At 40.1% G+C, this 22,934-nt stretch overlaps 1 protein-coding gene and 1 long non-coding RNA gene across 2 annotated transcripts in view; one reads left to right on the top strand and one right to left on the bottom strand.

Annotated features, from left to right (window-relative positions):
- Positions 1 to 22,934, top strand: part of LOC141351161 (uncharacterized) — a 510,144-nt gene that overhangs the window by 54,071 nt on the left and 433,139 nt on the right. The window lies entirely within an intron of this gene.
- On the bottom strand, positions 11,906 to 14,750 carry LOC129418717 (uncharacterized). The gene is made up of 3 exons (XR_012359410.1): positions 13,935 to 14,750; positions 13,793 to 13,852; positions 11,906 to 12,716 (listed from the first exon to the last, which is right to left on the bottom strand). It is a non-coding gene; the product is annotated as an uncharacterized lncRNA (long non-coding RNA).

The raw sequence follows: 22,934 nt of genomic DNA, 5'->3' as shown, positions 1-22,934 counted from the left end.
ATGAGTTGGAATATTTTAAGGGCTTCATGCCCATCTTGGACACTTTTCTAGTGGTCAAACCTTGGTACATTTGTAGTATGTCATTAAGGACACCCATTACTTCCAACAACAGCTGAGAAACCCTTCCAATTTTTTAAGGATTTTGTGTGTTTTTTTACATGTAGGCAGCCGCCTATTCAATATGTGAATAAAGGACACATTTTCTCAAGCTAAACCAATGTTTATTTTATCTGGAAGTCAAAGAACAAGGATTTTTTTCTTCATATAAGTGACACGATGCAGCAGTGTTTTTTACATTTCATTTTTTTGTAATTTTACCAGATTATATAATTAATTATTTCTCAGTTTCAGCATTCAATAACTTAAATACATATTATGCATCATCAGTACTTGTATCGTATACAGGATTACAAAAATCAAACTAAGTTTGGGTTAATTAAAGCACAATGAACAAACGTGGTAACACTTTACAATAAGCTTGTATTTGCTAGCATTATTTAATTCATTAGCTAACATGAACTGTGTTTAATAAATGCTCACTGTTAGACTTAACTGTAATTTCTACAGTTACTTACCACAAAATGCCCAGTAAAATACCATAATTTCTTTTCCAGTTCATTACTGTAATATGCATTTCATTATGGGTATTCAAGTTTAATTTACAGAGATTTACTGTATGTTTTGAATTTGCGGTAGACTGCTGTAAAACAACAGCAGTAGTACTACTGTAGTTGAATAAAACAGTGTTATAAAAGCATATAAAATGGAAAAATTTAATATATCTACGCAATGAAATAGATTTTATTTGTTATGCTTTTAGCAGTGAAGCAAATTTCAAAATGTGAATTGTTTTTCAGCAGTGTAAATAATAATTTATTGAGAATTGTAGATAGAAACAAGAAAGGGATTATGGATAAATGCTTGACCGTCAGATTTGAATTTGACTCAAGACTTCAAAACACTAGTGACGCCAAGATTTTGCGAGTGACAGAAGAGGCTACTTGAGTAGTATAGCGAGTAACTTTTATCAAGTGGGGCAGTTACATTAACTCACTTGCAACACGTTATTACCGCATATATACAATTAAAAGTCTAACAGTGCTATAGTAGTATTGTTTATTGTTAGTTCGTATTATTTTCGACATTTAAAACGTTTATTAAATCAAAAGCTGTAACTGTTAACATTAGCATGAACTAACATAAACAATTGGCATCACTGTAAAAAAATCAGTAGAAATTCAATGTTATTGCAGCTGGGTTGCCGGTAAATTACCGTAGATTTAAATTTATGTTATTTACTGGCAAAAGTTTTTTCAAAGTTAAATAAATTTAAAATATTAACAAGTCTTTAACTTTACAGAATAAAACTATACAATAACAGCCTCATGCAAATCATTCTGGGACCCAGAAATCATCATCAACCTTTTTTCTGTTTTTTGCTTTAGATTTTGCTTCCCAGAATGTCCTGCTCAATGCTGTTTTTCCAGTTTTATTCTATAACGACAAAGACTTGTATGTTTGTATGTTGTATGTTTAATGTTCATTTAACTTTGAACAAAATGTTGCCAGTAAATAACATAAATTTAAATCTACGGTAAGTTACCGGCAACCCAGCTGCAAATTTCTACGGAACTCTTTTACAGTGTAACATTAACAAATAATAAATGTCAATTGAATATATTGATCACTGTTAGTTCAGTTCATGTTAGCAAATGCATAAAATAATGTTAACAAAATTTACTTTATTGTAAAGTGTTACCACGAAAGAAAAGAGTAACAGCATTTTCATGTTTATAAATGATGTTTTTATTAACAAAGTTCGGGAGGAACACGTTCAAATAATCAACCTAATCACCTCAACTACGACCAGCTGTTGACAATCAGTAATCAGGTATCCACCTGATTGGCATCAACAGAAACCTATATAGACTGGAAACCGACTCACCCTCATTCCTCGATAGTTTCAGCAGGAATTGAACATTGCTTAAACTTAAGACAAACATCAACCAACGCCAACATCTTCTCTAAGAAGTTCCACAATCTTCATATCTCTCTCCAACCAACTCTTCCATCTACAAATCCACACCCGCCGCAAAGCCACAAACTAAACAAGGAAAGATCACAAAGCTACATCTCTACTCACCAAAAGGTTTTCATCCTCGCAAGAGCGGTTTATTCAAACAGCACCAGCAGGCCATCAGCCTGTCCAGGTTGTGATCAAGATTCTGCCGCCAAGCCTCAATCATTTTTCGCAAAGCAGCCTGCCATGCACTGCACGATGCAACACATCCCAGCGATACAGGTTTCCCATCCAGCTCAAGCATGTTTCCGCCAGTGGTGTTATAGCCCTGCTTTCACAAACCTTTCCGTCTAATTTCTAACCCTTTCCCCTGCCTGTGTCTCCACTATCGGGCTCGAGCACAAGGCTACCTCCGCTAGCAGCATATGCCCAGACGCCCCTACCTTTTCCCCCTTGTTTTCTTATAATTATAAATCAAACTGGTATGACATACAGCACACATTAATTCGTAACTTACATCATGTTGCCGGTTGCGCGAGAAATAACTTCAAAGCCACATGCACACTGGCAGTGAAAGCAGCTCCTGTTATCCAACAGCTACATTAATTTAATTCCATACTGGGAAACGCGATCGTTTTACATAAGGAACACAACCCGAGCCCATATTGATTCCTGCCCCGCGCTGCAGTTGACACATTGATGTTGTTCCGCTGGCTCGTGTGCGTACCCTGCTCTGGGGTGCTTTTCCCGAGCAACGGCATAACGCACTGCTAAACCACCATACCGTGGATAGTTGGAGAGGCCAGCTGGCTTGTCATGACTATTTCCCGAAAACATAGCAACTTTGTCGCACATCCGTCGCTGAACTATGTTGGCTCAACAATAAAGTAAATGATGTCAAGACAAATTAATCTGTTCAGATCGATTTAATTTCCTATTATTGCTGTAAACTACATGCATCACATCTAACGCTTTTGGTGTCACGATTTAGTTCTCTGTTGTTTAAATCCAAGATTCGTCTTTCATTCGCAAGTTTCCTTCTACGTCACTCATTCCAGGGATTCCCCAGGGTCTTAAAGCTCGTTGTTATGCTCAGTTTTCCAAAAACAGTGCTTCAATTCTGTTTACAACCTAAAAGACATGAAACAGACTTTGTTTATATTTAGATTACGGTTATAGAAATCACTGCATGCTGCTTTCTTATTTGTTTAAAAGCATGATCTACCCAAGTCTACATGTTATACTAACTATAGAACTATACTTCTAACCACAGCCGTCCAACTGATATTTGGACATTTAATGCGGCTGATAAATAACGTCACTGAGCCTGACTAAACTTACGAGCACTTTATTTGAGATCTTTTAAAATAAAAGATCATGTCATTTAATTGAACATGGATGAAAGTGCAATTTTAAATAAATTATTTATTGATAAATAATGTTCTATTAAAGAAGCGAATTTTGTTTGTAGCCTATTGCCATCAATCATAGTTCTTAGAAATAAAATTGAAATCGGCCAAAGCATGTATCAGCATGTCACAATTAAAGTAAAAATTGAAATTCTGAATTAGCCAAGGAAATTGGAACCAGTGCATCTTCACTTGAAACCCCCACCTCAAATGCCTCTTTAGATACCATCCTCCAAGCTGTATCCCCCAGAATCCTACAAACCTACCCAACCCCTTGAAAGAGCTTCAAGATCTTCTACTCTTCTTACAACCTGTTTTTCCTGATTTTGTCCCTACTCACCATCTCATTCATATCCTACCTCAATCACCACAAGAACCTCAAAGCCAGCTCCATTAAAGGATACCTAAGGGGAATCCAAAATTGTCCACAAACTTCTTTTTCGGCTCACCCTCTCCAGTAATAGCTAGCACCCAGACATCCACGCTCGTTAGGAATCCAAAGAATCTACCCGTCCTGATGCAAGACGGCCAGTAACCTTAGAAATACTCACCATATGCATCTCCACCCTTTGTCGAGATTTCCAGTCCACCAACACTACCCTCATACTCTACGCAATGTTCATTCTGGCCATCACTTGCAACTTCAATCCAAATAATCACCCAACAGTTTTCAGATCTATCAATTCCGGACAACGATACCATTTCTTATTCCATCAAACAAAGCAAGACAGACCAAGTGAGAAAAGGCCATTCCATTTACATCTTCAACTTCCAAACACCAATTCAACCATACCAGACTCTCCTAGCATATCTACATTCCAGCGACTCCCAGGCTAGATCCAAATCAAACCCATCAAACCCTGACTCAAATCGCCAGGTTACACTCTTCCGGTTCCAAAACACCTTAAATCTGTCCTACTCATAGCAGACCTCTTCTCCAAAACCTACATTCGATTGAATCGCTCCAACATCAGAGAAGCTCAATGAACCTTCATCAGCGGATCCCACCAACTCCATCCCACCAGCTCCAAGACCACATAAACTATCAGACTTTATCCACTGCCGCAGCAGTGATGTTTCCTCTGCTCCCGCAGGAGTCCCCCCTTTTTCCCTGCACTCTACTAACCTCCACTGCTATGGAAGTGGTTTCCCTCTGCTCCCGCAGGAGCCCTCCCTTCCACAATTTCTCCACCGCCACAGCAGTGATGTTTTCCTCTGCTCTAACATCAAACCGCTCCCACATCAGAGAAACCCAACAAACCTTCATCAGCGGATCCCACCAGCTCCAAGACTGTATAACCTATTAGACTTTATCCACTGCCGCAGCAGTGTCATTTCTCTGCTCCCGCAGGAGCCCCCCCTTTTTTCCATGAACTCTACTAACCCCCACTGCCATGGAAGTGGTTTCCCTCTGCTCCCGCAGGAGCCCTCCCTTCCACAATTTCTCCACCACTACAGCAGTGATGTTTCCTCTACTCTCACATCAAACTGCTCCCACATCAGAGAAACCCAATCAACCCTCATCAGCGGATCCCACCAGCTCCAGGACAACACAAACTATAAGACTCTCTCCACTGCCACAGCATTGATTTTCCCTCTGCTCCCGCAGGAGCCAGCTTTTTACTAAAATCCACTGCCGCAGTAGTGGTGTTTTTACCATCTCCCGCAGGAGATCTGTTCTCCATTGCTGCAGCGGTGCCATTTTCTCTGCTCCCGCAGGAGCCCTGCTTTTACTAATCTCCACTGCAATAGCAGTGATGTTTCCCCTGCTTCCGCAGAAGCCCTACTCTCCACTGCCGCAGCAGTGACTTTCCTCTGCTCCCGCAGGAGCCCTGTTTCCACCGCCGCAGCGGTGTTGTTTCCTCTGCTCCCGCAGGAGCCCTGCTTTCACTAACCTCCACTGCCATTCCAGTGAAGTTTTCGACTCCTCCCGCAGGAGCCCGTTTCCACTGCCGCAGCAGTGATGTTTCCCCTACCTCCTGCAGATGCCTGTCTCTCCACCGCCGCAGCAATGTTGTTTCCTCTGCTCCGCAGGAGCACCGCTTTTACTAACCTCCACTGCCACAGCAGTGATGTTTCCTCTGCTCCCGCAGGAGAACTGCTTTCCACAATTTTCCTTCACTGCCGCAGCAGTGATGTTTCCCCAGCCCTCGCAGGAACCATATTTTCACACTGCTGCCATTTCCTTTGCTCCTGCAGGAGCCCTGCTTTCCACTAATCTCTACTACCATCGCAGTACTGTCTCCTCTGCTCCCGCAGGAGCCCTACATTTCACAATTCTCCACTGCCACAGCAGTGATGTTTCCTCTGCTCTCGCAGGAGCCCTAATTTTCACAATTTCTCAACTGCCGCAGCAGTGATGTTTCCTCTGCTCCCGCAGGAGCCCCACTTTTCACAATCTCCACTGCCACAGCAGTGTCACTTTCCCTGCTCCCGCAGGAGCCCTGCTTTTCACAATCTCTGCTCCCGCAGGAGCCCTGTTTTTCCCAACCGCCGCAGCGGTACTATTCCCTCTGCTCCCGCAGGAGCCATGCCTTCTCACAATCTCCACTGCCACAGCAGTGTCACTTTCCCTGCTCCCGCAGGAGCCCTGCTTTTCACAATCTCTGCTCCCGCAGGAGCTCTCTTTCTCCACTGCCACAGCGGTGCTGTCTCCTCTGCTCCCACAGTTTTCCACTGCTCCCGCAGGAGCCCTGCTCTTACAATTTCCCCACTGCCGCAGCAGTGATGTCTCCTCTCCTCCCGCAGGAGCCCTGTTTCTCCACCGCCGCAGCGGTGCTGTTTTCTCTGCTCCCGCAGGAGCCCTGCTTTTCACAATTTCCAACTGTCACAGCAGTTATGTTTTCTACGATCCAGCAGGAGCCCCGTTACCTCCCACTTTACATTCAGCAATTTTTGGGGGGACACACACAGTTCCCGGCTGCTGTCCGATGCTAGTTTGCGATCTTTTGGGGGATTGTTCTGGGTTCGGGCCTAAGGCTGAGCCCAGAACCCTCTCCCCGCCAGGAAGCGCTCCGGGCTCAGTCCATTAACGAGCTCGGAGCCCTCTCCTCGGACAGCACGCCAAATACGCATATTAATAACTCTGTTCTGAATTATTTGTAAGTGTGAACTCGTGAAATGATGTTTTTATTAACAAAGTTCGGGAGGAACACGTTCAAATAATCAACCTAATCACCTCAACTACGACCAGCTGTTGACAATCAGTAATCAGGTATCCACCTGATTGGCATCAACAGAAACCTATATAGACTGGAAACCAACTCACCCTCATTCCTCGATAGTTTCAGCATCCCTCCACCTCCCCTTCTCCGCAGGATTGCCTAAGTCACCTTACTAACCAGAACAGGGGGGATTGTTCTGGGTTCGGGCCTAAGGCTGAGCCCAGAACCCTCTCCCCGCCAGGAAGCGCTCCGGGCTCAGTCCATTAACGAGCTCGGAGCCCTCTCCTCGGACAGCACGCCAAATACGCATATTAATAACTCTGTTCTGAATTATTTGTAAGTGTGAACTCGTGAAACAAATATTCATATTCATTTTCAATTTGCACTACGTCTACATAAGTTGTAGACACTGCAATGTTTTAATAAATATCTACTATACACAACTTATCATTTCTATATTTGTCATATTTTGTGAGGTGGTCTTCTTAGAACCTTAAAAAAGGACAAAAACATTAGAAATTATTATGATAGAAAAAGCTCAACATACTGTATTGTACAAGAAAATCAGTATTGAATAACATCCAATTTTCATATGTCGTCACACGCTTAGAGAAACGGCCCTCTAATCTTTCATTGACCACATGTTAAGAAGTGAGTGATTTGTTTAGTTTATCTTAAAATACTGAATTGTGCAATAAAATGCACTAAACGACGAGAAGACAATCCAGGGCTATGCTTTTACAGAATGTCGACCCATAAAAGAGGAATTTGTGATTTTTGTGATATAATCGTATGTACCTCTGTCCTAGTGGCAGGCAGTCATTATTATACACTCGTATTTACAGTGACCACTTAATCAAAGGTGGCTTCATGAGAAAATTGACTGGCTTATGTTGCCTTGCTATGGAGAGCCACTTTCTTGCCCGATAACCACCCTTGTGAGTCACGTGACTGTGTGGATATTTAGTGCTTGTAATGCACTGATTGACTGTGCAGTGATTATAGTTTTCAGAGTATGAATGCATAACATAATCTACAAAGTTTAAAGTAAAGATGCTATAAAGGGTTATTCAGTGCCATACAAGAACTTATATTGGTTCCCCCAAGAACCATGGAGTACAGGGTTCTTTAAAGAACTATTTTTTGTTTACCCTCTTATAGACCATTTGCGTGTTTGCAAACAGAGATGACGTTTTTTGTGGGCGGAGCCCAAATGGTGGCAGAAAGTGAAAGCTCTGCAGTAGCGGTGTGAAGGGTTTTAGCATTAAACTGTGATTTTTATGGATCCGGTGTTCTTTCGAAGTCTGATTCCCCTATGTTTACCTTTAGTGTAATGTTTCTTATAGCATTTTCATCACGTTATGTTTAGTTTTTAGATGAATTAAAAGTTTAAATGACTTGGCTACTGATATTTGTGCATGTATGTAATGGATATCTATTGTTCTTCCCATTCAAATCTAAAATCTTTCTAAATAAATTATAAACGTAAAGTGATGAAAACGCTAAAAGAAACTTCGACTTCGACGGAACACTTCTGTAATTATTTTCTATTCTAATTATTAAAAGATTTTCAGATGATTTCATCACTCCAGTCTGTCCGTTTAAGGGCTTATTGCAACCATAAACACCTACTTCAAATGGTATCTTCGACGATGGTATTCTATAAAAACAAAAGCCATCTTTTTGGCATTCCTATTCTCGACAGCACAACAAGACATTTACTAGTGAGTCTTGCTCATTTCACTTGTGTGTAATTCCTTTCCACTGTTTTTCTGCCACCACATTGCGCGCACAACTTGAAGTGACGTAACGGCGGTTTCACACCGCAAGCATGAGTAGCGAGTGAGGAGAGCGTTTGCCGCACGTGTCCATTGTGCTTTCACACCGGCTGCGTTTGCAGCGCATACTGTGCAGTTTAACAAAAGTATAAAAATCTCAAGTTCGCATTTATGAGCAAAACCTCATCAAGACGCCTTTTGACGGTCAGTGTAATTTATATAACTGTGATTTGTTTAATCCACAGTGTTTTCGTGCTGTTCTGGTCAGTGTAATGACAGACATAGACACAATACACAAATACACCACATGGTAAATTATTAAATCTGTTTCTCTGAAGTTTTACGATAAAATAAAAAGCATGATGCAGTCGATCGTGTTTCCCCTCAACAGTTTAAGCATAAGATTTAGATTTATAGATGTATCTGTTTCTCTGAAGATTATTAAGATAGATGAGGAATCATTTAGTGCCGGGCAGAGAGTGATTGACAGCGCAGTCTTCTGGCTACAGTGTGCTTTTAAATATTTCATTCCTTTCTTTAAAATTGCTAAAGGTCATGATGTTTGAAACACACGTGGCGTCACATTCTTGATTTTATGGTAAAATTTCAGTTTTTCGCGTCAATCCACGACTATTTAAACCATAAACAATGCACTGTCACTTTAATTGAGCGTGAGCAGCGCAGCAAAAATATAGCCGACGCCGAAATGATCGCAGCACTGCTGCTTCAGCGACACTCATGTCACGCGAGCACGCGCTGCTCATGTCTGCGGTGTGCATGCTTTAACTTGTTAACAAAAACAAGTGCCGCTTACGTGCTGCTCACGCTTGCGGTGTGAAACCGGCTGTGACGTCTACTCGCAAATGGTCTATAGTCTAAGGAACATTTAAACATAAATCTATGATACTTGATACCTTTTCCTACCTTCCTCTCTAATAGCACACAAAGTTAAGTTTCTCCAAACAGTTTCTGTTCTCCCAGCGCTTAGTTTTTAGGTTTAGAGATCCACAGTAAGTGTAATTGGCAGGGCAGGCTGGCAGCTGGGCACTAAGATATCCCAGATCCTGATAACTTAACCAGAACCATGAGCCTGCCAGGAACCGTAGACCTGTCCACACACTTGATGTCTCAGCAGTGGCTTGTTTGGCTTGGACGAGATGTAAATCTGTTGGCAGACTGGCCAGATCAGTGTGATGAGTCCTGCAGTATTGTAACGCGTCCTCCCAGCTCTTATTCTCTTTAACCACAATCAGTTCAGTGTCCCACTTGTAGCAGAAGTAAGGGTATGAATAACTACATGACAAGTCATACAAATAGCCGTTTTGAACTCGAGCGCAGATGTCTTGGTTTTGATCGTTTGGTTGTCCTGTATCCCAGGTGATAAAACTACTATTGCCTCCATCACTCCACTGCCAAATGTTTGAGATCCGTCGCAGACCAACCCAACTCATTGTGTATGAACCACTTAGTCCACTTGCAGTGTTTAATGCTGTAATTTCGTCCTGGCTGTCAACACTGGACAGGTCTACATAGTTGTCTCTGCAATGACTTTGAGCTTGTGTCCATGTCGTGGCATTAATAAAATAAAAGTGTTGTCTTTTCAGAGCTGTTGTCAACTCACAATGAGCTGAGAGGAGAAGAGCAAACACGACAATCTTCATCTCTTCTGTGAAGGGTGAGTCAGTCAACTCTCTCCTAAAACACACTTTATATGTTAACACCAACTTTACATTTGTTAGGAATGTATGCAAATGAATGCTAACTTTAAAAAAAAATCTATGGAAATGATCACTCAGAAAAAAAGCTACGGACAAAACATTAGATTAGATAATAATTGTTCTCCTATTGGCAAATTCATTAACATCTGTAATCAAGCTGATGACAATTGTGCCAAATGTTTTTGACCTTTCGTTGAAAACAGGAGGGTGAGTTTTGAGGAACCTATGGTGTTAAAAGCTTAACTGTCCATTTGGTCTGAAAGGAAGACTATAAAAATGCTCACCTGTTATTTTCAAAAGCAATAAATGTAGGACAAGAACAACTGAAAAGATTAAGATTGTCTATAGGTGACTGTCACAGAGCGGTAAGTATTTAAATTGATTTGAAGATGAACAAATTAAATGTTAAGATTATATGCCATTTCCCTAAAACTAGAATTCTGTCAGGTGTCTTTAAAAGATTAAAATAAAACACTGGAAATTTCATTTTTCCACATTTTATCAACAAATTAGGACTCGGGTATAAAATGAGCTGTTTGACGCCAGATATAAACCAATATTCTGCTGAAACTGAGGTCGTGATATGAATATTACTAGTATATCAATGTTACGGCTTGTTTAGGTTTAAATAAAAACGGCTACGTGACACTGGTCTTGGTAAAAAAATGCAACGTGACATTAGTCCTTCTTTAAAAAATGATTTGCATTATGATTTTGTTCTCAAATTTTTTTAAGTTTGCATGTTTTGCTTTTTTTAAGTTTTTGCTACATTTTTGCATGCACAATTTGGGTATTTTGAGGCACCTGAAAACCAGATCAAATGCTCAAAGATGATGACTTCTTTTCTTTACTCCTTGGTGCTCCCTAAATTTTTTACATATTGATATCTTCAGATTGATATAAACAGCAATAGCCAAGTGGTCTGGATTGGTATAAGAAAACAGTGGAGACGGCTGGCCAGGGCCTGAAATTATCACCTGACCACGAGCAAAGGTGGGTGAATTATGCAATTGGCGGGTAACACTGTCAATCAACCGGCCACATTTGCGGGTAGCCAGTGCGGATCAGTGTATAAACAACCCGCACCCGACCAATGTTTTCAACTAACCCGCCTGCAACTCGGACCGGAAAAAAATAAAAAATAAATATTGTAACTGACTGCTTTATGTGCGCAGTTTGGAATTCCCCCTCCGCCTGTGTGTGCACCTCGATAGTGCACGGAGACGCGTTCCAAAAAGCAAGCGAACATAAAATCTTTCTGTTCTTGACAGGGCACATATAAACAAAATTATCTCCACTGTATTCTTTTTCTAATAAAAACATTTATGTCTTTGTATAGAGAGTTCTTAAAGAGACAGTAACCTCAATTATCATATTTAAGTCTGTATCATTAATGTTAATCAAACAACCTAAGACAAAGACTAAATCAATTTTATAGATCTAAAAAAATATTTTATTTAATTCATACAATAAAGTTAACTTCAGGCCCTGGGGCTGGCATTTGTCTTACAGAAACTATCAAAGACACACTCCAAAAAACGTTGGGTTAAAATTAACCCAATTTGGGCCGTTTTGCAACCCAACGTTGGGTCAAATATGGACCAACCCAACGCTGGGTTATTTTAACCCAACAAGTTGGGTTGCACAATCAACCCAACCAGTTGGGCTGATTTTTTAACCCATCTGTTGGGTAGAAATAACTTTTTGTTGGGTTGAAACAACCCAACGTTTGGTTAATGTGTTTAAAGCTGAAATTTAGTGGTTTAAATTGCATTCATACCTTTCATTATGGTGTCTATAAATAACAAAGCATAGATTTAATTGAAAAAGCATATTTATTGCACATGAACAATAAAAGAGTACATAGCCCTACACAAACAATCAACTTTCTGATAAAAAAATGTATTAGTATTATATCTCACAATCTAAAAATGACAGATACCCAGTTAACATTACAATTAGATCAAGTAAAAAGTTGTACAAGTAAGGGATAATGTATTGGCAGCATGTCATCACAGAAAAAAGCCCCAACAGTTTCTTCAGGACAAATGTCACGAACACATTGGTTTAATCATTTGTAAATTTAATGTCGGATATGTAATTGATAGACATTGATATTTAATTTTTGTGTAATATAAAACTGTACCTGTCAAAATGATTTGCAGCATTGGAGTTTTTAGTTTTGAGCAGTAGTAGAATGTCACGACTGGCCAATCAGAAACTAGCATTTTAGAGAACCGTGTAATAAGAAATGGTTAATGTAACACATAAGATCAACACTAAGTTGCACAAACAGTCAATATATGATCAACATGAGTTATCACCTTAGCATGACAAATAACTACACAGACTTCTTATAGAAAGGGATTCCGTTCTTGGGAGTTTGTAAACAACAGTCTTCAAAAACACCCACACTGATGTGCACTGCTTAGTAAAATGAATGTCCAAAACATAAAAAAAGTTTAAAACATATCAACATCACCAAGGAGGGTGTATTGCTGGAGTGACTGTCAGTAAAAAACAACGAAGGCTTTATGGCAGAGATCGTCATCTTCCAAGCCAAGGACAAAAGGGAATGGTTTTGTCACCTCAGCCTCTCAGAAGAATGCAACCATGTTGGTCCCGACCTGTTGAAAACAGACAAACACTTGTTAGAATGCAGGCAAAGACTCTAAATGCATGATGCAGCATTATTATACAAAACCAAACAATTCATATTTCATACACACAAATGTAGTATCTAGTTTAATTGTAATGAAATTTATAAATTTCTTTTTTATTTCAATAACCTTACAATATACTCTTTGTTCATGCCAATAACCCAGATTCACAGTAATTTCAGATTCTACCACGTCACTTTACCTGGCAGTAAGCCCAATTTTTTAGATTTTGCAACAACCTGCATACTTGCCCTTATTACTTAATATAGCCAACACTTTATTAGCATATATTATGTAATGAATACATGGCTGGACATTAAAGGAATAGTCTACTCATTTTCAATATTAAACTATGTTATTACCTTAACTAAGAAGAGTTGATACATCCCTCTATCATCTTAGTGCGTGCACGTAAGCGCTGGAGCGCGCTGCGACACTTCGATAGCATTTAGCTTAGCCCCATTCATTCAATGGTACCATTTAGAGATAAAGTTAGAAGTGACCAAACACATCAATGTTTTTCCTATTTAAGACGAGCAGTTATACGAGCAAGTTTGGTGGTACAAAATAAAACATAGCGCTTTTCTAAGCGGATTTAAAAGAGGAACTATATTTTATGCCGTAATAGCACTTTTGGGAGTACTTCGACTCGGCGCAGTAACACCCTCCCTCTCCCATTATGAGAGGGAGAAGGGGAGCGGACTTTTCAGGTGTTGATGTGTTTGGTCACTTCTAACTTTATCTCTGATTGGCACCATTGAATGAATGGGGCTAAGCTAAATGCTATCGAAGTGTATCAGGGATGTATCAACAATTCTTAGTTAAGGTAATAACATATTTCAACATCGAAAATGAGTAGACTATTCCTTTAACGTTTGTCCCTAAAGTTAATGTTTTATAGTTGCGAGTAAAAGACAATTTTTCTTGTCCGAGTTTTAACTCTATTCCTACTTGTAAACATGTCTTCTTGCTAGTTCACAAACAAAATATTAAATGTTTTAGGTTGCTTGCAAAGCAAAGTGTGCAATACTTCCATTACTTACATAGACTTAAGATTTTCTTCCCACTTTTGTAGACAGGAGTTGGAATATCATCATGGGGTTCTGTAGAGAAAAATGTTTAGGTTAAATTAGTAACTTTACTGTCATAATACTCAGCAAACAACTATTGTATTCCCAAATGTACCTGGAGGTGATTTGTTGATGCTCCTGGTTCTTGGCTGGGAAGTTGCAGGATTCTGTCTGTAAAATGCAGTGCCCAAGTTTCAAATAGCTTTTCGGCATGGTCAGGAAATAACACAGAGAAGTCTTGAACTCTGAAAATGACAAATCATGCATTCATTTTCAATAAAACTTTAATGTAAATTTATGCGATAATGAATGATATATGGGCTAGCGTGTCAGTGAACTACGGCTGCGTGAAGTAAATGGTGCTTCACCTGTTTTCAGATGATGGCAATTTACTACTAATCACAGAACCGGCTTTACCGATGAGATAGGCTTGACAATTTTATACAATTAAAGAGATAGTTGGGCCAAAAATGATATTAAACCCATGAATTGCTCACCTCCAAGCCGTCCAAGATGCATATGTCCATCATTTTTCAGACTAGGCTTGCCGCGATAGTCGGTGAAACGGTGATAACCGGTGCTTCAGCCTCTCACCGGTTAGATCACTTGCCAACCGCGACACCGTCTTTCACCGTCGTTTTGATATTTTAATGTAATTAAATCATTTAGTTTCGTTAGAGAGAGCAAACACTTACATCTGAATGTGTCTCCTGCCTGAATTCAGCGAAGCTGAACGCGCATCACGTCACAGAGCAGCAGGTGTCAGATTTCATTTATTTCTGTCAGAGTTTGCGAGGCGAGCTGACTGACCAGATGTTGACAGAAGCTGCGTGCTTACTCGTTTTTGTTATAATATACATATATGATGTTTAATATAAGCAAGATCGTTTTGTTGTTGTGTTTTTCATCAAGTAAAATATTAAACCCATCATTCAAGCAGCGCTTTCATGGAGAAGTAGCCGGTTGCTCTGCTTGGGACTGGTGGGTTCTTTGAGAATTACCTGCGCACATTGACTCAAGCACTTAAGTAAACCAGCTGCACGCAAATTCATGGGCGATTTAACGCAGCTTACGCAAGCGCTGCATTTAAACAGTTGCGTAATTCAAAAGTGAAAGTAAAATGTGCACGTCTGCATGCACATTTATAAGCGCCTCCCACTCGGTGATACCGGGATCACCGAGTTTGTGACGCGCCGATTAACCGGTGGGAAAATTACGTCACCGCGGCAACCCTATTTCAGACTAACACATTTTCAGTTATTTTAGAAAATGTTTTAGATCTTTCAGTTAATCAAATGTAAAGTTATGGGGTCCACTCCTTCAAGTCAAACAAAACGGTGCGGATTACGCTCAGAAGACCTTTGTTTTAGAGCTGAAGATCTTTGCCCGAACCCGACGGGACCCGACGGGCTCGGGTGGGTTCGGGCTTCATTTCTAACATTTTACACGGGCTCGGGCCGGGCTCGGGCTTGCGCTCCGGCTTTGTGAGGTAAATGAGCGGTCAAGTTCAATGCTGCTGGATCCACTATCAATAGCGCAGGACCACGCTGAATTCATTTACAGTGGATTTAATGATTTTCCTCATCAAAAACATGTAGCCTAATCTTGGTGAGTAAAGGTTTTTCAATGTATAACTAAATATGAATCGAGTCTTAAATACATAATTTAGACAGAGGATATAGACTAATGTTGGCAGTAATGGAGAGAAGTGCCGACGCAAATCCCACGGAGCCTTTCTCTTAATTTCGTTATTGCCAAATACCCATCTTAATTCAGAATATATTATCTTAATTTAATTCGTTAAGAAATAATAATTTTATTGGCATATTTATAGTGTATTGCATAAGCCTATTTAGAATGAGATGTTACAATGTTACAGATGACTTATTTTATTTCTTTGTTTCAACTTCCAAGTGGCGTGTAGATTATTAGTCATGAATAAATAATGTTAAAACCTGCGTAAATTTCTCATTCTTGACAAAAGCTGTGTGTGTGCGCGCACATTTAAATAATGTTGGTCTGTAAACGGGTTCGGGCTTTTAAAAAGCTGTCAATCTAAATGTACGTTCGGGTTCGGGCTGCATTCTGTCGGGCTCCGGACATTTCGGGCCTAACTTTTAAGGCCCGATTACAGCTCTACTTTGTTTATCATCGTGGAGCCATTTGGATTTCTTTTGTGAAGGATGAATGCACATTTTTTGGACGTGAAGGAGTGGACCCTGTAATATAATCTAACATCTAAAATATCTCAAAATGTGTTTGTCTAAAAAATGATGGACATATGCATCTCGAATGGCTTGGGGGTGAGTAAATCATGAGTTTAATATAATTTTTGGGTGAACTATTCCTTTAATCGTGCAACCTTACATACCACTTTTGAAAATGACATACTCACAGCAAAATAAGCAGGGATTCTTAATAAAGAAATGCTTTGATATGCCTCATTGTAATATCAACATATCACTTTAAATAATAAAAAACAAGTGCATTTTCATGTTACCTGTAAATAACGTTGTAAAAGCTGGTATCAGAACCTCAAAGTTACATTGTTTTAGCTTCTCCAGGAAAAATATCCATCTTTTATCCATCAGGGTCTGTGGAAAAAAGCCAAAACTGTGATTTAAATGTGTGTTGTGATACCCTGTCTGTGAACTCAAGGCTAAAGTTTCATGATCTAAACATGATATTAAAAGCATCAGTTTGATTTCAACTTTTACAACAAACGATTATTTATTTAAAACGTACATGTTTCTTCCTCATATTAACGTTATCTGTTTTAAACTGAATTTCTAAACCATTAGAATACGTTACATTCTAACGTTCCTAAAATTATTAAAAGCCATGTTTTAGACATATTTCATAAAACGTTTGATCAAACGAAATATTTAAATCATTTAAAAGCAAGCATAAACATAGTTCAGATTTACTGGGCATTACAGACTAGCCAACAGAAGCTAATAAAACTTTTAATAAGAGTCATGTGAACCATCATTTTGCATACTTTTGCATTCAGAAATAGTTTAATAGATTAAAAACAATGATACAAACCTTTTCCTTCAATAAATCAAAGATAAGTCGATGAAAAACCGTTCATAAATCCTGAGGTGATAAACTCCCGCGTCAGGTAACGTTGCAGTGAGAAGCAGGAGTTCAGCTGACGCGTCTGTGTGGGGGGATGGGAGGAGTTCTCTCTGGGGAAGAACAACACTGACACCCGGTGGCCGGTAACGGTGGCCGGTAACATTCCGACTTTGACTAATTAAACTTTAAAATTGGCGTTCACTTTACAAACCGACTGCAAATTTGAACATTATACATATATATTCTCGCCTGAACTTATGTTTAAAATACATTTTGTGGACTAGAGAAAGTAATATTGAGAAACAGCTGTATGTATCTATTAAGTTGGCTCTGCTTCAAAATTACCCAACATATAACCCAACAAGTTGGGTTACACAAAAACTACCCAACACTGATAAAACAACCCAACAAAATAACCCAACTGGCTCAACCCAGCAGTTGGGTTGAAAAAACAACCCAACGTTTTTTAGAGTGCATACAGTATGAACCAGCAAATAAAGTTAAAAGACAATTTTGACAGACAACAGCAGTTTTACTGCTATGACTGAATTGCTGCAATGAATATTGTTGTTGAACAATACTCTTGTAAAATTAAATCATGAATCAGGTAGTGGAACAAATTTATTATAGCAGAGTGAAATAAGTCTGGTTAAGACTGAAGTGAATAGTTTAGTAGTTGTGATAATGATTAGATCATTGCAGTTATTTCATTTTGTGTATCTTTCTCATGTTTAAAATGTCCTCAGGTGCCCCGAACTACGAAATAACCAAATTATGCAAATTAATCATGCATCATGTAAATGTGTAAACGACACAACATTGTTTTGTATCTGGGGCACTATTTCCTTTTAAAGTAATATGATACATTCATGACATTTTTTAATTTATTTTATAAAAACTGTTTAGTTTGCATATATTTTCAGTACTTACAGTTTCAGAATTGCTTAAAGGATTAGTCCATTTTCTTAAAAGAAAAATCCAGATAATTCATTCACCATTATGTCATCCAAAATGTTGATGTCTTTCTTTGTTCAGTCGAGAAGAAATTATGTTTTTTGAGGAAAACATTGCAGGATTTTTCTAATTTTAATGGACTTTAATAGAGCCTAACATTTAATACTTTACTCAACACTTAACAGTTTTTTTCAACAGAGTTTCAAAGGACTATAAACAATCCCAAACAAGCATAAGGGTCTTATCTAGCAAAACGATTGTCATTTTTGACAATAAAAATAACAAATATATACTTTTAAAGCACAACTTCTCGTCTAGATCCGGTCGTGATGCACCAGCGTGACCCCACGCAATACGTCATGGACGAGGACGAACGCAAAACTCCGCCCCAGTGTTTACAAGTGTCTTGAAAGAGGACCGTTCCTACGTTGTTGTATGTCAACTGATACTAATTAATGTCTTTGTGTCAGTTTATTGTTTACAATGGTCCGCAAATGTGCGTTTTATATACGTAACACGTGACCTCCCTACGTCAATACGCATTTACGTTATCTCGATCTGTACCGGACCTAGACAAAAATTTGTGGTTTAAAACTACATATTTTTTATTTTTCTTGTCAAAATGACAATCGTTTCGCTAGATAAGACCCTTATGCCTCGTTTGGGATTGTTTATAGTCCTTTGAAACTCTGTTGAAAAAAACTGTTAAGTGTTGAGTTAAGTATTAATTGTTGGTGTCTATTAAAGTCCATTAAAATGAGAAAAATCCTGCAATGTTTTCCTCAAAAAACATAATTTCTTCTCGACTGAACAAAGAAAGACATAAACATTTTGGATGACATGGTGGTGAATAAATTATCTGGATTTTTCTTTTAAGAAAATGGAATGTTACTTTAAACACTAAACAATGATTCTCTGAACCAAATTCTCATTGTCCTAAACCCATTTATCAAATCATTCAGTTTTTTGGCAAAACCTTAAACAGGTTCAGGTATATGGTTTATTTATGTGGCCTTATTTCAGTGACTTATTAATTCATTTATTTCTTGCTTTTTAAATAACCACACATAAATATTATTCTCTCAAAAATACAAACATGTACATAGACAAGTTCGTGCTGAATATAGTGTAACATAACTTTTGGCATTATTATGTTGTCATTATCAAGACAAGACATTCAAATGTCACGGACACACACTGTGGTTTACAGTTTTTCTCAATTGCTAAAACACAATTTCTGAAACCTTGCTCCTTTTTCTGAAAACATTAAACACAAAACCTCATCTTCAAGCACTATTTGCAAAACCTCTGATTCCTCTTGAAAAATGAAACTTTCACCCCAAAACAGTTTTACCTGTGTGCAAAATTAAACACTGTTCTCAAAACAGTTTTACCTGTGTGTAAAATCAAACACTGCTCTCAAAACAGTTTTACCTGTGTTCAAAATCAAACACTGCTCTCAATTCATAAACAAAGTGATCAAAATATACACTATCAAACAGTGAGTAAACACTACACCAAAAAATAGAAAACACGTGGTTCAAAACATATAGTTCTCAGGGAGTAAATGTTTACATATTTACAGTGTAACTCTCATTGTTTTGGACAAATTGCAAATGCTTGGATACAATCAGCAGATGATTATGTAAAAATGTCTGCTGTTTGCATTTTCAATTTAATTTTCATGAAAATACATTATACTGGTTTCTGTTGAATGGTCTTACACCTCAAAACATTTAGGAATTACAGTTTTTTTTCCAATTGCTAACACACTAAAATGACATGAACAGCACAACTATTTAAACTGACACACAGAGAGCAACACCTCTTCTCAAGTCTCCAAAAGTCTAAACACATTTTCTGCTTTACACACATTTTGCAATTCACAATGGCACTTTTTAAATGCACTGAACACGGTTCTCTGCACAAGACACAACAATCTGACATAAAGTCACATGTTTGTCTTTTCAAAACACTACCATTCAAAATGCCACTACACAAGCTAAATTGCCAATATATGTGCTACCTGCCCAAACACCTGAATAATTGTTAACACTTCAATCAGGATGTAAGCACTAGAAAAGACCACAGGTGAGCACCTTCTTTTTTTACAAGAACAATGGAAGACGTTGCAGAGAGAGGAAGAGGAAGGGTGAGAGTGAGAGGGGGAGGAAGAGTGAGAGGTAGGGGTAGAGCTGGTAGAGGAGTTCATGGCCAAAGAAGACAACAACTTTCAAATGAAATCAGAGCAACCCTAGTAGATCATGTCATCAACCATGGGCTGACAATGCGAGAGGCTGGACAGAGAGTGCAGCCCAACTTAAGCCGTTTTACAGTCGCCTCTGTCATACGGACATTTAGACTGGAGAACAGGTAAGTCACCAAAATTTCATGTAGTACATATGTAGTACACCCCATCTCATAGTGTATCAGTTATGTGACACCGATTTACTTCAATGGCTGATGTCATACACAAACTGTACAAGTTTCCTGAACAATGTACTCTACTGTGGAGGAACAATATTTGGGCTGCATTGTAAAAGTCCTGTATTTTTGTTTTTGTTTGTTTTTCTAAAGAACCGAGAGACGCAACCATGGTGGAGGAAGGGGACAAATGTTCACAGCAGTACAGGAAGCTGGCATTGTAAACTTGGTTTTGGAAAATAATGAAATCAGATTACGAGAAATTCAAAGCCACATCATCCAAGACAACACCATATTCAACAACATTCAACAAGTCAGTCTCTCCACATTGGCTTGCATTCTCAAGCGAAATCAAATCAGAATGAAACAACTGTATAAGGTGCCGTTTGAGAGAAACTCTCCAAGAAACAAAGAGCTCAGACGAGCATATGTGGATGTAGATGTCACGGGGTGACGATTTTTCGGGGTGGAACCAAAAGTTGAAGAAGTTTGGTTCCGCCCGGATGTTTCCGTCCAGACCGGAAAACAGAAACACCGGACATCCGGCAGCTTCGCGAAGGCTGTAATCAGCCGATTGGGCACAGCTGTGCCTAGTTAAAGAGATCGCCGGGCAATTGGATAACTGGAGTACAGAGAGGAGTATAAAAAGCACAGTTAGATCACAGTTGAGGGTCGGTAGTGTGTGCTGAGGAACAGAGCTGTGCTCATTGTTAGACGCGGTGGCTGTCTGTATTTCTCTCTCTCTCCCTCTCTTGTTGTAGTTTACGGTGGACCTGCTGGAGTAAATGAAGAATCCTATGGGTAGAAAGGAACCTTGGTCTAACCAGTATTTTTGAAGGAGTAAACAGGAAGAAAATTGACCTTGTTGCACAACGTAAACAAAGGCTATCCGCTGTGAGTATACCCGTTGGTGTGGAGTAACTTGCATAAATTAACCCGTGTGATCGTTGGAGTCCTCCAGGACTACGAGGGCGGCCCTACCCCTATAACAGCGTGGTGGGCGAGCCGCTAGAAGTGTACGTCCAAACAGCCACAGCAACGAGACTTTATTTTGGTCGTGTTTCCATCGCCCCTCTTTCAGCCCAAGCGCAGTGGAGGACACCGGGCGTTTTCCTTTGTGGTGTTGCACTGATAGTGTGGTGAGTGAGATTTTACAATTAATAAGCTTTTCACGTTGGAGTGGTGCTGTGTATTTGCTGTGTGCCTTGGCAGACGAAGCCCCGTACCATCCATTCCCTCTACTGGGCAGAGGACGGAGAGGCTAACGACCTCAGAAATTACTGCTACCATACGCTGTGTGCTGTTTCGGAGTACGAAGGGATACAGACCAAGAGCTGTCAAGGGCTGTGAGTAAAATATTGGAGATATTCGTGGTGTAAACTTACCTGTATCTGTCTTTGTCGCAGAGTCAGAGGCGAAAGTGTCCGCCGCCCCTGTGGTCTCTACAAAAGGGCGCCCCTGTCCAGGATTCGATCGGCCTACGGGCAGTGGAGGTAGGGCAGCGCTCGACCCGGCGAGGTGGTGTGTGACCTTCGCCCCTCTGCTGACCTACAGAAAAAAACCGTACCTACCCAGAAAGCTGTAAGCAGCAGAGCCGGTGAGAAATACTCGAAGTTTCAGTAACAGTGCCCTTGTATCCTAGCGACCACCTGTGGAGAGAGAGGAAAACAAGAGTGAATAATTGAAGAACAGACTGTGAATGTGATACCTACCCAGAAAGCTGTAAGCAGCAGAGCCGGTGAGAAATACTCGAAGTTTCAGTAACAGTGTCTTGTGTCCTAGTGGCCGCCTGTGGAGAGAAAGGACGACGAGAGTGAACAATTGGAGAACAGACCGTGTAACGTGCTACCTACCCCGAGAGCAGTAAACAGCAGAACCGGTGAGGAATATACCAAATCCAAGCTAACAGTGTTTCTGTGTCGCAGTGATCACCTGTGGGGAATAAGGAAAACGAGGGTGGACGTACGACGGGGAACGTGAAGGCACGCGGGGCGAGACCCCCTGCCGAACTGAGGAAAGGTACACGGACAGTGGGAAATCCCCTACCAGGCACACCGAAATTGTCTGCCTCCAGGAAAGAAGAAGGAGGGCGCCACGGTTAGCAGGGTCCAGGCCGGAGCCTGACGTTTCCCTCTTCCCCCCGGCTTATGGTGGTTGGCACCCCTGTTGCCTTTGCCCCAGTCTGCCCGTGGCTGTAGTCTCCCTGGAGGGAGGAGAAGAAGCCTATTAGTTTTAAATTCCCCTTTCCCCAATTCCCCAGTTCTTTTAAGTATTTAAATTAAATAAAGCTTGTTTTAAATTTTACTCACCTGTTTCCGTGTTTGTCTGGTCATTGGGTCGGCTTTGGGGACCTCCTCGAGGTGGGAGTTGTAAAGGGGCGTGGCTCTAGTCTAACACAGCCAGCCCCTGGTGGTGACAGATTTTGGCGTAGTCGGCAGGATCCCACCTCGAGTTGAGTAACCAAGGTCACCCAATGACTGACAACGCGGGGCCTGCAGCCCCACCCCGTGCCACGTCTATCATCATGGGAAGCCCATGGATCCAGAAATATGGAGGAGCGGAGTCGGAGGTACGACTGACCGAATGGAAGGCCCAATTGGAGTACTTGGCCGACTTACAGGGCCTTAGCGCCGCCCAGCGGCTCCAGTTTGTGTTG

This window comes from Misgurnus anguillicaudatus, chromosome 19 (assembly GCF_027580225.2).
Source record: "Misgurnus anguillicaudatus chromosome 19, ASM2758022v2, whole genome shotgun sequence".
Classification (NCBI taxonomy): Eukaryota; Metazoa; Chordata; class Actinopteri; order Cypriniformes; family Cobitidae; genus Misgurnus; species Misgurnus anguillicaudatus.
This window is presented reverse-complemented; position numbering and strand designations above follow the sequence as displayed.